Source organism: Zea mays, chromosome 10 (assembly GCF_902167145.1).
Source record: "Zea mays cultivar B73 chromosome 10, Zm-B73-REFERENCE-NAM-5.0, whole genome shotgun sequence".
Taxonomy (NCBI): Eukaryota; Viridiplantae; Streptophyta; class Magnoliopsida; order Poales; family Poaceae; genus Zea; species Zea mays.
Window position 1 is genome coordinate 60030939 of NC_050105.1, and position 14325 is coordinate 60045263.

General features: G+C 45.8%; 1 pseudogene; it reads right to left on the reverse strand.

Annotated features, from left to right (window-relative positions):
- Positions 1 to 2157: 2157 nt before the first annotated feature.
- Positions 2158 to 4767, reverse strand: LOC109943354 (uncharacterized; annotated as a pseudogene).
- Positions 4768 to 14325: the final 9558 nt, after the last annotated feature.

Consider the following 14325-nt stretch of genomic DNA (forward strand, 5'->3'; position numbering starts at 1 on the left):
GTGTGTAATTTATTCTCAACACGGTCGTATATTTGTCCTATAACTAATATACCATATTTACAACATATACATAGTTTCTAGAGCAGGCACAACATCAACCTTTCATTTTCCCCCGATTTCGGTCGTCGATGCCTCAGTGGGAAATGCATGCTCCAACACCTCCTCCATCTCAGGTGCATCGATAAGTATCTAAATATACTTCAATTTGTTAAGAACTAGAACTTGGTATGAACCAGCTCTGGTGCGTCGTTGAAGTTCAATTTAGTTTAGATTTGTCGTTTCTAACTAACCATTTGAATCTTGACTTAACTTGCTTTGAATCTTATAATTTGGTTATTCTTGATTTTGTAGGGATCGGGGGTTATGGCCCACAACATGTATATACTTCGCCATCGGTGATGACAGCACCCGGAGCATTTGGACAAGAGGAAGATTCTACAGAGGATGTAAGTTTGAGAAATAATTCATTTGAATAGTGGTGAACTTAACATTCTATCTATTAATGTATTATTTGTTTTCTAAACTCCAAACCAAATAGATGACTTCATAAACAACTTCTTTGCTTCTAGATGTAGTGGCCACATATGTGATGTAATATATTTGGCAGGCTCGAGACATGGATATATGTTGATATGACTTTTGTGGTGAATTTGGTTGATGTAATGTATTTGTGATGTATTTCTGATGTACTGTGATGGATTGTGATGAATTTGTGGTGGATTGTGATATATTTGTGATGAAGGGTGTTGTTGCGATATTTGTGTTATGGTGAATGTGATATGTGTTGTTGAATCTGGTGTTAATACCATTTTTTCATATTTTTTCCCTAAAAATGACTATTTTTGGCGACCACAGTAAAACCGCCAAAAATAAACCATAACTATTTTCACCGTCGAAAATTTAATCTGTCTACTTTCGGCGGTTGGGGTGGCCACAGAAAATTAACGCTTATTTTTTACTATTTTTTTGTGGCTAGAAACTGCCGAAAATAGGGCATATGTAACCAAATATAGCTAATTTTCGGCGGCATATGCCTTATTTTCGACAGTTTCTGGCCGCCGATAATGGAGCTCGGTACTATAGTGTTATGCCTGTTACATGATAGATGCATTAAGATTGAGCACAATGACAAATTCAAAAACAAGTAAATGTTTGGGACCTGTTTGAACAATTAACCATTCAAATAAGATCTACCTATATGATATATGGAAACCGTAGCAACGTACGAGCAACTAACTAGTGTCACATAATAATTCACAAACAGTGTAGTGATCCGACGGTGATTCTATAAGATAGCGTTTGGTTCTCCAATTTATTGTTGTTTAGATTGATTCCACGTAGATCTACAGAGTGGTTCTAAAAGCACAAAATTATGCTTTGATGTTGAACCATTTGGCTCCTCAAAATCTCACGGATGGAGCTGCTTCCGGGATGGAGTCGTTCGATCTATCCCAATTGACTCCGGAACCAAACGCTACATAATTGTTACTGTCGTGTCATATGTTTAAACCGACAGGGACACTGTGACGGTTCATTCGTTAACGTGACAGTGTCATACTCACGAAGATGCTTACCTGTTGATTAAACTCGATAGTAATATTTCTATTATCATTGTCGTGACATCAACTCGGTAATTATATAAATACTAATAGCATTGCACGTGCGACACACACGTGTGAAGAAAACTTAGATGATAAACTCGCCACACCAGTTCTTACCATATCACAAACAATTTCATGTAATTTTGGTAAGACACCGAAGAAAGCACTAATGACTACACATAACTTGATAAAGAGTCATCTTGTTGCATGCATGCATAGGGGCGAAGCAACTTCACTGTCCAGTAGTTATGTAACCGTGCGTTGCCACGTGAGTGAAAAATTAGTATAAAACATAGATACGACAAAAAATTGCCAAACATGGCCTTATAAATATGACAGTTTAGGTGTACACTCACACAATCAACACCAGTTGTGCTATTTTCTTTCGGCAGGGAGTCTAAAGGGACTCAGGTTCTGAAACGCGTGCTGAAACTCGAACAAGAATGTAATAATGAACTAAAATAAGAATCTACTAATACAACTCATCACGGTGAACAAGAATGGCCACACAGTCCTAGCTAAGCCATCTAAGCAATAATCACAAAAAGATTGAACATCAATTATCAGCAGGAATGTCCAAGTTGTTATCTTCGCGTTCTGTAGTTGTTTCCTTCTGTAGTTATTTCCCTTACATCAGACACTTCATAAGTGTGGGGATTATCCCACTGCCCCCGACCGTAGGGATATCGACTCCCTCATCATACAACTCAACAATGTTCACTGTGACCGGTATTGGATCTGTATCACTTAAGCAAGCTTCTTCAACATTGACATCTTCCATGCGCTTCAGAGTAGTAGAGCAGAGCTCTGACCTCTATTCACAAACATGTATTGTGTTAGTCTCTAGCCTGAAAAAACATATAATCACCCATCAAGCTGGCTCTACAAGAATATAGTTTTGAGAAACTTTCGACGGGATGAATCAAATTAAATTTTGGACTTCAAACCTTTCTATTTGAGATTGTAGAGCATCCACAAGGCCTAGGAGATCCTCCTTTCCTTTGATGGCAGACTCAAGTCGTCTCATGGCTTCTTTTATGCCAATGTCAGCATCTGCTACTGAGACCCTAGCTTTCTCTTCAGCTCTGAATCTAAGCTTCTTGAAGAGCAAATCTCTCTCTGTAAGCAAATGATCTCTCTTCGACAAAGCTTTGATTTCTCCTCTGATTCTCTTAACTGAAACAAAAAAATAACTTCAAATATTTTCATTGACATGAACCATGCTCATGGTGATCTAAATCTAATACATAGCTCTGTAACAACTAATAAACATTAGAAGATATGTGCAACGTATGCAATTGTTACCCTAAGCAAAGATGCTTCAACTTGTTTCTCATGGTCTTGTTTCAGAAGTTCAAGTTGTAACATAAAAATCTTCTCTCTTCATCTATTGAATGTGCTATAGAAGTAGTAGTTTCCACTGCTTCTGCAGTATCCTATGATTTATCCACAATTTCATTGATGGTAATGGTAGAATCATGTGCACGAGTATCCTACGCTAACTGGTGGAGTTCGTCATCTTTAACTCGAGGTGTCTCCTGTTGGTCACAGATGCATTGACATTGCCACAAAAATAGAAATAGAAATAAGAAAAGAATTTCAGTACCCAACGGTCAAAATATAACATAATATAATTTCAGAAGTATCACTCTCGAAAACAGGCCACAAAGTTATCTATCATACGAGAAGTGAATGATTTGTTAAAGATGATAAGTTTATTGTCAACATTTGGATCATGGGATTACAAATCAATTTTCAGTCAGTCACTTTGATTTTTTTGAGATATTTTTACCAAGTAAACTTTGTATAACAGCTGGATGATGAAAGAGAATATGTATCTTCTCTTAGTCGCAACAAATTCAATATGCTAGGAAATTGGCTAGTACTGAGCAAACCATTTGTTGGTTTCTAGAACAGTCTCATGAGCATCAACAATTCTAGCATTCCATCAGTTACTGAAGCTTAATTTATGTACTCTTTATGTACGAGTAGTATACAGAAGAACATACCATCGTTACTGTGACTGTGAGATCATCTAACTAACCTTTGGCAGATCCAAGCAGCAACAACAACATCATGGTAGGAGAGGATAATCTGTGAATCAATAAGAAACACATTTGAAGTAGTAGTAAGCAATTTAGAGAGAGAAAAGAAGATACATGGTATATTAGACACTAACTGACCAATTGGCCATCTTGATGAGCCCCTCTAGTGTGGAGTCGTTTTTTACGTTGAGGCGATGGAATGAGATGCGGCAGGCAACGAGGTGGGATCTTAGGACTGAATATACAAACACCCACTCTGATAAAAAGAACTTAAGTGCTTCCCGTCAACTCATGCTACATTGATATCCTTGTAAACTCTCTTGTATTCACTATTAACTTTCTGTCTGCTCTGTAACTGAAAAGAAACATTTCAGTTTATGCCTTCTACTAAAAAGAAATCGCTAGTATATTTCTATGGTACTAAACAGATGTAACTGCTATTATCAGCTGAAACATTTTCAGTTTCTTTTGTATCTTCTCTGCACGGTACCAGGACGGAGTTAGAGTAGAGCTCCCTAAACTTCTCCCCCAGGGAAATATAATTTGATTGCCCACGGCGAGCAAGAAATCTCCCACGACAAATAAATCCCATAGGAAAAAACCATCGAAGCAGAGTAAGGATTCTTTATCGCAACTCTAGGTCTAGTCGGATCGCCACCCCACTCTTATGAGCATTCAAGTCGCCATTGAAGAATGCGGTGACCCCGACGGCCAGGAGGAGTAGCGAGACGACAAGGATGGCCTTGACGAAGGTGTAGACTCTGGAGCACCACCATGGGGCTCTCGCCGGTGACACCCACAATGCTAGCCTCGTCGTCAGTCTACCCCATGGCCATCATGCGCCTAGCCACGCCGCATAGCGCGACGGCGGCGAAGCCAAGCAAGGAGAGGCACCCGGTGCCACGGTAGGCAGTCTCGAGACATCTCGAGGACGGGTCCAAGCATCGCACGAGCAGGGCGGAGGGGGGGGGGTTGGCAGTTGTCTCGGTGGGGGAGGACGACAGCAGTCTCGGGTTGGGGACGACACACAGAGAGCGGGGTGGAGGGGACGAGACGCACAAGCAGCGGAGGAGGCGGACGATGCGTGGGATGCCGAGGCTGGCGGGCGTGGGAAGAGGCATCGAGGGGGTTGCATCGCGCGTGGGGCGGCGGTCATCGTGGCCGGGGATGAATGGGGGCGGGGCATGGAAGCGCCCCTGTGGGAGGGGCGTGGTGATTGGGGTGGGGCACGCGGGGAGAGGATGGGGCGCGGCTCCGCTGTAATCGCAGGCTTCATGAGACAGGGGCGGAGGCACGGTGGGCGTCGTCGATGCTAGGAGGCGCCGTGGTTGGAAGGGGCGTGGTTCTAGAGGCGGTACACACGGGAAGAGGATGGTGGCAGAACACCGCTACAATCGTGCGATTTGGGAGACGAGGCGCGGCGCGAGAATCTAGGCGGCGGAGGCGCGCGCTAGACCGGGGCAAGGGCATTGGTGATGATGTGGACGCCCACAGTATCTCCTTATAGAGTAGTAGAGATTTGTGATAATTCGTTTGCCCGTGCACTCACGGCTACTTTAATATAATCAGGGAGCTCCGAGTTCAAATGTGTTGCAAGTCGAAGCTCTGACTAAAAAATGAAATTGGATTACGATATTATATGTACAAAAATAAACAATACAATCAACAAAAAACGATCTATCATGGGACACGAGGGAAAATATACCTTCAAACCCTCGAAGCAGTAGGAGTGTCCCGACATGAAGAAAAGTGAGGCAAGAGTCTGCCCCATCTACCAAACAATCAGTGCACATACAAACCATCACCAGAATATATACACACTCACATAACTTAAAAATAAATTTATAACAATAGTAATATGTGACTCACGCAAATGCTGGTCAACGTAGACCCTATACAGGCAACAATCAAATGGTTGCAAAGATCGGCCTCCAAAAGGTGTACACGGTGAGGATCGTTTGGACGGCGCTCAGCGTGAAGAAAAGCAAACCGTCCGCTGTGTATGCATGCACCATGGCCGTCGTGCCTCAAGAATACATTTCTTCTCTTCCTCTGTCAAAGCAGCTAGCATACTTCTCTCTACGACGTTTATTAACAACATCTACATGCATATACGAGACTCGGTGTGTAGCAGCGTTAATACCAATTTCGTCTCCACTATTCAGACATTTAAAAAAAACAAAATACCTCTCTCTGTGTTTGAGTCATAGTTGCACTCTGCCGACACCGGTATGAATGGCGATACAACATCCTAGCTAGCTAGTTTGATTTTCGTCTGTATTGGCCACGGGATCATGGGCCTCCCTTTGTAGGGTGTCGTCGCTTCCAGCATCAGCAGCAGCCTGTTCACGCTTACTACGGCTCTGTCCTTGGCATTGAGCTGCTTGCTAATTTAGGGGATGTTATGAATCTACAAAACCAAATGATTCAACATGTAATAAACATACGCAAACCTTGTGTATTAGTAATCTCCCATAGGACTGCTTGATCTGATTGCATTCAATTCGTCTAGAACCTGAATTTTACATCTCATCGTGTTCGTTGAGCACGTTTCACATCCTGTCCGGCGTCCAGTTGCAGTTGCATCCAGTATGTGTGGCCTGTCCGGCGCCCCGTCGAAGGAGCACACGACCAGGGCGGCCAACGGACCGTGCCTCCAGCGGTGATGCTGCCGCGCCGTCGTGGCGTCCGTCGGCTGCTGTGCCGCCTCGGGCGCGCTGGCGTTGGCGGAGACGACGACCCGGCTACGATGCGTACGTCGAGGTTGCCCGACGTCCTCGCCCAGCAGCAGACGCGATCTGACTTCGTCCGGGGTCACCCGCCGCCCTCACTCAGGGTCGCCCTCGCCCAACAGGTCAAAGAGTGGCGTGGAGGCGTTGTCCTCGCCCAGCAGCAAACGGAGCAGTGAACTTGGCGGCGGCGTCGCCCAACAAGTTCCGGCGTCGTCCTTGCTAAGCAGCACATTAGACAGACCTCCTCGCCCAGCAGCAGCCACGTCCACGTACATGGCGTTTTCCTTTCTACCTATCGTCGCTCAGCAGAAGCCGCGGTCGGGAGTGCCGATCGGCAAGGCAGCAGTCACGGCATGCATGGCATTCGTTTCCTTACATAGGGCGCTTTTCTTTCCTTGCATGCATGGTGCTGGGCGCTTTCCTTTCCATAGTCCTGAACGTGCCATGCTGGCCCGCCAAGAGCCCGTCGTGCTTCGGGCTTCAAAATGTCGGGCCGGATCTTAATTATCGTGTATATGGACTAAAATAGAGGCCCAGCACGACACTAAAGCCCGTCGTGCTTCATCCGGGTCGTGCTTTTTTAGGCCCGACACGAAATTAAAAATAAATAGCAGTCCATATTACATTAAAAGTCCACAGTCCATATTAACAGCAATGAACACAAACAAGAGCAACTTGTTATTAACAGAAACTCTCAAACAACATAAACAACAATGAACACAAACAAGTTTTGAGGGAAAATTCATTTTATTCCTCAATCTGCCTCGTTAAAAACCTTACACCCCAGTGTGGGGCTCCCTCCGTAAGGAAAAGAGTACAGATCGGTAAAAGTTTTAATGTCCATACTCCACAGTCCATATTACATTAACAGTCCACAATAACAGAATGAACTAGATAAAAGAAGTAACACTAATCATGGCTGAAATCAGCAAAAGCTTGCTCAATCTCAGGATCTTCAAGTTGATGTTGCTTTCTATCTTCTGCTCTTTTCCAATCCTTAAGGCAGGTGATGGCCTCCACTGTCTCAGGTGCAAGAGAGGATCTCCTTTCTTCAATAATTCTACCCGCTGTGCTGAATGTGGCCTCAGAAGAAACAGTCGAAACAGGAACAAGAAGAATATCTCTAGCAAAATGAGATAATACTCGGAAACTGTACTTGTGTTCCCTCCACCATTCAAGTAATTTTACCTTATCACCCTTCAAGGTGCGATCAGTGGCTGCAAAGTTAGTAGACAGATAATGATTCATTTCAGCATTAGGATTCCACCTTTGATTTACTGTTGAGTTAGCAAATTCTTTTCCCTTCGATCTCTTCCATAAGTGGGCTGTCAAAGAACTATCTGATTGTTCTATGTCAGTTTCATCCATTGTTCCTATGTAACATCACTTTCACCATATTTGTTATAGTAAAAGCCAAAAACACGAAATAATTCATCTTTCACATGATTAAAAGCATCTGAATAGTCCATATCTAGCAAGTCACCAATTCCTTCTAAAGCAGATTGTAACCCATCAAGTTTTTTTCTAGGATCCAAAATAGTTGCAAAGCAATATATATGGGATATGTTATCAAAGTATTTTAGAAATTTTAATTCCATTGGAGCAACAACAGTGCAAAGAAGGGAATCAGATCTGTGCTTAGCAAATGACTCAGCAATTAACCAAATGTAATCAATGACTAAGCAGGATGTAGGATAGTAAACACCTGATAAAACATTTGTGGCTACATAAAAGGGCATCAAGAACTCTCTAAAATGTTTCACCATATACCAATCAGCTTCAGCTGGCACCAAATCAATATCAAGAGCATTAGCATTCACAAAGACAGTTATAATCTTTTCATAACCTTCTAGTTTCTTAAGCATAAGGTAGGTCGAATTCCATCTTATCTTCTTATCAAGGCCAAATTTCCTTGATTTCAAATTATTTGCCTTGCAATACTCACCAAATTTTTTAATCATTTGAGGAGTACTAGTTATGAAACGAACAGCAGCACAAACATTATCCAAATACTTACTAACAACTGTTATGCCATCTTGAACAACCAGATTGATAATGTGGCACACACACCTTTGGTGGACAACATAACCATCTATGTATGACTGCAGACGAGGGGTAAGAGATTCTATCGCATTTGTATTTGAGGAAGCATTATCAAGAGTAATAGACACAATCTTATTCCTTATGTTAAAATCATTAGCCACCTCAAGAATATGATTAGCAATTGCAATACCGGTATGTGAATCATACATCACTCTAAAACCTATAACACGCTTATGAAGACTGAAAGTCGCCTGGAGGGGGGGTGAATAGGGCGAATCTGAAATTTATAAACTTAAGCACAACTACAAGTCGGGTTAGTGTTAGAAATATGAACGAGTCTGAGAGAGAGGGAGAAAAACAAATCACAAGCAAATAAGGAGTGAGACACAAGGATTTGTTTTACCGAGGTTCGATTCTTGCAAACCTACTCCCCGTTGAGGTGGTCACAAAGACCGGGTCTCTTTCAACCCTTTCCCTCTCTCAAACGGTCACTTAGACCGAGTGAGCTTCTCTTCTCAATCAAACGGAACACAAAGTCCCCGCAAGGACCACCACACAATTGGTGTCTCTTGCCTCGGTTATAATTGAGTTGATCACAAGAAAGAATGAGAAAAAGAAGCAATCCAAGCGCAAGAGCTCAAATAAACACAAGTCACTCTCTCACTAGTCACTATTTGATTTGGAATGAACTATGGACTTGGGACAGGATTTGATCTCTTTGGTGTGTCTTGTATTGAAAGCTATAGCTCTTGTAAGGTGTAGGAAGTTGGAAAACTTGGATGCCATGAATGGTGGGGTGGTTGGGGTATTTATAGCCCCAACCACCAAAAGTGGCCGTTGGGAGGCTGTCTGTCGCATGGCGCACCGGACAGACCGGTGCGCCACCGGACAGTGTCCGGTGCACCAGCCACGTCAGCCGGCCGTTGGGTTCTGACCGTTGGAGCTCTGACTGGTGGGGCCTCTGGGCTGTCCGGTGGTGCACCGGATAGGTCCTGTAGACTGTCCGGTGCGCCTTCTGCGCGTGCTCTGTCTTTTGCGCGCGCAGGCGCGCATTAAATGTGTTGCAGTCGACCGTTGCGTGCGAAGTAGCCGTTGCTCCGCTGGCACACCGGACAGTCCGGTGCTTCATCGGACAGTCCGGTGAATTATAGCGGAGCGGCCTCCCATTTTCCCGAAGGTAGCGAGTTCAGCGTCGAGTTCCCTCGTGCACCGGACACTGTCCGGTGGTGCACCGGACACTGTCTGGTGGCACACCGGACAGTCCAGTGCGCTAGACCAGGGTGCCTTTTGGGATGTCTTTAGCTCTCTTTATTTGAACCCATCTTTGGTCTTTTATTGGCTTGTTGTGAACCTTTGGCACCTATAAAACTTATAGACTAGAGCAAACTAGTTAGTCCAATTATTTGTGTTGGGAAATTCAACCACCAAAATCAATTTAAGAAAAGGTGTAAGCCTATTTCCCTTTCAATCTCCCCCTTTTTGGTGATTGATGCCAACACAAACCAAAGCAAATATAGAAGTGCATAATTGAACTAGTTTGCATAATGTAAGTGCAAAGGTTACTTAGAATTGAACCAATATAAATTTTTATAAGATATGCATGGATTGTTTCTTTAGTTTTAACATTTTGGACCACGCTTGCACCATAGTTTTGTTTTTGCAAATTCTTTTGTAAATTCTTTTCAAAGTCCTTTTGCAGATAGTCAAAGGTAAATGAATAAGATTTTGTGAAGCATTTTCAAGATTTGAATTTTCTCCCTCTGTTTCAAATGCTTTTCCTTTGACTAGACAAAACTCCCCCTCAATCAAATCCTCCTCTTAGTGTTCAAGAGGGTTTTAGATATTAGTTTTTGAAGAGGGTGTTCCAATTTTAAATTCTATCAAAAATTAAGATACCAATTGAAAAATTCATCATTTCAAAATCTTTTCTTAACTCAAATTTTGAAAATTGGTGGTGGTGCGGTCCTTTTGCTTTGGGCTAATACTTTCTCCCCCTTTGGCATGAATCGCCAAAAACGGATATTTGAGGGAAATATAAGCCCTTGTAACTACTTTCTCCCCCTTTGGCGAACAAAATATGAGTGAAGATTATACCAAAGTTGGAGAGTTGTGTGGAGCGACGGCGAAGGGTGAGTAATTTGATGGAGTGGAGTGGAAGCCTTGTCTTCGCCGAAGACTCCAATTCTCTTTCAATCTATGACTTGGTTTGAAATACACTTGAAAACACATTAGTCATAGCATATAAAAGAGACATGATAAAAGGTATATTAATGAGCTATGTATGCAAGACATCAAAAGAAATTCCGAGAATCAAGAATATTTAACTCATGCCTAAGTATGTTAAATGTTTGTTCATCTAGTGGCTTGGTAAAGATATCGGCTAATTGTTCTTTGGTGTTAATATATGCAATCTCGATATCCCCCTTTTGTTGGTGATCCCTTAGAAAATGATACCGAATGGCTATGTGTTTAGTGCGGCTATGCTCAACGGGATTATCCGCCATGCGGATTGCACTCTCATTATCACATAGAAGAGAAACTTTGGTTAATTTGTAACCATGGTCCCGAAGGGTTTGCCTCATCCAAAGTAATTGCGCGCAACAATGGCCTGCGGCAATATACTCGGCCTCGGCGGTAGAAAGAGCGACGGAATTTTGCTTCTTTGAAGCCCAAGACACCAGAGACCTTCCCAAGAACTGGCAAGTCCCCGATGTGCTCTTTCTATTAATTTTACACCCCGCCCAATCGGCATCCGAATAACCAATCAAATCAAATGTGGATCCCCTAGGGTACCAAAGGCCAAACTTAGGAGTATAAACTAAATATCTCAAGATTCGTTTTACAGCCCTAAGGTAAGCTTCCTTAGGATCGGCTTGGAATCTTGCACACATGCATACGGAAAGCATTATATCTGGTCGTGAAGCACATAAATAGAGTAAAGAACCTATCATCGACCGGTATACCTTTTGATCTACGGATTTACCTCCCGTGTCGAGGTCGAGATGCCCATTGGTTCCCATGGGTGTCTTGATGGGTTTGGCATCCTTCATCCCAAACTTGTTTAGAATGTCTTGAATATACTTCGTTTGGCTAATGAAGGTGCCCTCTTGGAGTTGCTTCACTTGAAATCCCAAGAAGTACTTCAACTCCCCCATCATCGACATCTCGAATTTCTGTGTCATGATCCTACTAAATTCTTCACATGTAGATTCGTTAGTAGACCCAAATATAATATCATCAACATAAATTTGGCATACAAACAAATCATTTTCAAGAGTTTTAGTAAATAAAGTAGGATCGGCCTTTCCAACTTTGAAGCCATTAGTGATAAGAAAATCTATTAGGCATTCATACCATGCTCTTGGGGCTTGCTTGAGCCCATAAAGCGCCTTAGAGAGTTTATATACGTGATTAGGATACTCACTATCTTCAAAGCCGGGAGGTTACTCAACATAGACCTCCTCCTTGATTGGTCCATTGAGGAAGGCACTCTTCACGTCCATTTGGTAAAGCTTGAAGCCATGGTAAGTAGCATAGGCAAGTAAAATGCGAATTGATTCTAGCCTAGCTACGGGTGCATAGGTTTCACCGAAATCCAAACCTTCGACTTGTGAATATCCCTTGACCACAAGTCGGGCTTTGTTCCTTGTCACCACACCATGCTCATCTTGCTTGTTGCGGAAAACCCACTTGGTTCCTACAACATTTTTGTTAGGACGTGGAACTAAATGCCATACCTCATTCCTAGTGAAGTTGCTGAGCTCCTCTTGCATCGCCACCACCCAATCCGAATCTTATAGTGCTTCCTCTACCCTGTGTGGCTCAATAGAAGAAAGAAAAGAGTAATGTTCACAAAAATGAGCAACACGAGATCGAGTAGTGTCGGCGTTTCGAGACAGGGGGGTCCCAAAGCCGACGAGTGAGTGTGTTGCGTGCCCCAGCCCAGATGGGTCGAGCGCGTGGGCGAGCGCGAAGGGGGGAGAGGCGAGGTGGCCGGAGTCGAGCGTGAGAGAGGTGGAAGTCCCGCGGCCTTCGTGTTCGTCCCGCGCCCAGGTCAGGTGCGCTTGCAGTAGGGGGGTTACAAGCGTCCACGCGGGTGAGGGAAGCGAGCGGCCCCAAGAGAGCGCATGTCCCGTCCTCGGTCCCGCGCGGCCAACCTTCTTTAAGAAGGCCCTGGTCCTCCCTTTTATAGTCGTAAGGAGAGGATCCAGGTGTACAATGGGGGGTGTAGCAGAGTGCTACGTGTCTAGCGGAGAGAGAGCTAGCGCCTTAGGTACATGCCAATGTGGCAGCCGGAGAGGTCTTGGCACCTTGCTGGCGTGATGTCGTGGCTGTCGGAGGTGCGACGGAGCCTGGCGGAGGGACAGCTGTTGGAGCGGTCGAGTCCTTGCTGACGTCGCCCTGCTTCCGTAAGAGAGCTGGGGGCCGCCATCGTCACAGAGCTTGTGGGGCGCCATCATTGCCCATTCGGCGGAGCTGGCCGGATGGGACGCCGGTCTTGTTCTCCATGACCCGAGTCGATTCGGGGCAGGACGATGATGACGCTTCCTGTTGACGTGGCGGGTCTGTGCCCTAGGCGGGGTGACGTGGGGGCTCCTCCGAAGCCGAGGTTGAGTCTGTCTTCTGTTGCTGAGGCCGAGTCCGAGCCATGGGGTCGGGCGAGGCGGAGGCCGTTTGGCCGAGGCCAGGGCGGAGTCCGAGCCCTGGGGTCGGGCGAGGCGGAGTTTCGTCGTCTTCCGGGTCTTAGCCCGAGTCCGAGCCCTGGGGTCGGGTGGAGCGGAGTTCGCCGTCTTCCGGGTCTTAGCCCGAGTCCGAGCCCTGGGGTCGGGCGGAGCGGAGTTCGCCGTCTTCCGGGTCTTAGCCCGAGTCCGAGCCCTGGGGTCGGGTGAAGCGGAGTTCGCCGTGGCGCCTTTGGCAAGGCCTGACTGTCTGTCTGACTCACCCTTTGCGTTAAATGCTCCTGCAACTCGGTCAGTCGGTGTGGCGATTTAGTCAGGGTCGCTTCTGAGCGAAGCCAAGGCCTCGGGCGAGCCGGTGATGTGTCCGCCATAAAAAGGGGGGCCTCGGGCGAGACGGAAGTCTCTCGAGGTCGGCTGCCCTTGGCCGAGGCTAGGCTCGGGTGAAGCGCGATCGAGTCACTCGTGTGGACTGATCCCTGACTTAATCGTACCCATCAGGCCTTTGCAGCTTTTTGCTGATGGGGGTTACCAGCTGAGAATTAGGCGTCTTGAGGGTACCCCTAATTATGGTCCCCGACAGTAGCCCCCGAGCCTCGAAGGGAGTGTTAGCACTCGCTTGGAGGCTTTCGTCGCACTTTTTTGCAAGGGGACCAGCCTTTCTCGGTTGCATTTTTGTTCCGGTGGGTGCGCGCGAGCGCACCCGCCGGGTGTAGCCCCTGAGGCCTCGGAGGAGTGGTTACACTCCTTCGAGGTCTTAATACCTTGCGTAATGTTTCGGCTGGTCTGGTCGTTCCCTCATGCGAACTGGCCGTAGCCCGGGTGCACGGTCGGGGCCCAAGCTCTCGGGCTGGTATGTTGACGCTGTCAACGGTTTGGCCGGAGCCGGTTTTTGCGAGAGCAGCCCCCGAGCCTCTGCACAGGGCGAGAGGACGATCAGGGACAGACTCGACTTTTTACATACGCCCCTACGTCACCTTTCCGCAAGGAGGAGGGGGGAGTGCGCCATGTTACCCTCGATGGGCACCGAACATGGTGTCTCCGGTGAGCTGCAAGCGGGTAATCCGAGTGGACGTCCGTGCCCCGTTCGTTGGGGGTCGGCTAGGGGCCCACAGGCACGCCCAAAAGTACCTGCGGGTGATTTGCCGGACCCGGTCCCCTGGCGACGGGGTCCGAGGGCTCGATGCCTCCCTCCGATGGGATTCCGTTACAAGATCGTTCCCGCTGG